The following is a 270-nucleotide window of genomic DNA, read 5'->3' as shown; positions in this document are numbered from 1 at the left end:
CGTAAGGGTATGGATAAAGGGAGAGGGGGTAGAGGGTATGGATAAAAATGAATAAGGTGGGGGGGGGGGGGTTTGGATATGGATAAGAAGGAAGAAGGATCAGAGAAGTGGGCTGGCGTAGGATTATGGATAGAGGGAGGGAGGGGGGCGTACAGACATGGACAAGAGGGGGAAGGGGCGTGGATAGGTTGGGGGGGGAGGTGAGAAAGAGGAAATGACGTCATGAAGGTATTTTAAAATGAAGCTTATAGAGATAGAGTTGAAATCTGA

At 49.3% G+C, this 270-nt stretch overlaps 1 protein-coding gene across 1 annotated transcript in view; it reads right to left on the bottom strand.

The window, feature by feature from the left end:
- Positions 1–270, bottom strand: part of LOC119586755 — a 10,775-nt gene that overhangs the window by 3,408 nt on the left and 7,097 nt on the right. The gene's annotated exons all lie outside the window — the stretch shown is intronic.

The sequence above is a fragment of the Penaeus monodon genome, chromosome 21, assembly GCF_015228065.2.
Source record: "Penaeus monodon isolate SGIC_2016 chromosome 21, NSTDA_Pmon_1, whole genome shotgun sequence".
In the NCBI taxonomy this organism is placed as follows: Eukaryota; Metazoa; Arthropoda; class Malacostraca; order Decapoda; family Penaeidae; genus Penaeus; species Penaeus monodon.
This window is presented reverse-complemented; position numbering and strand designations above follow the sequence as displayed.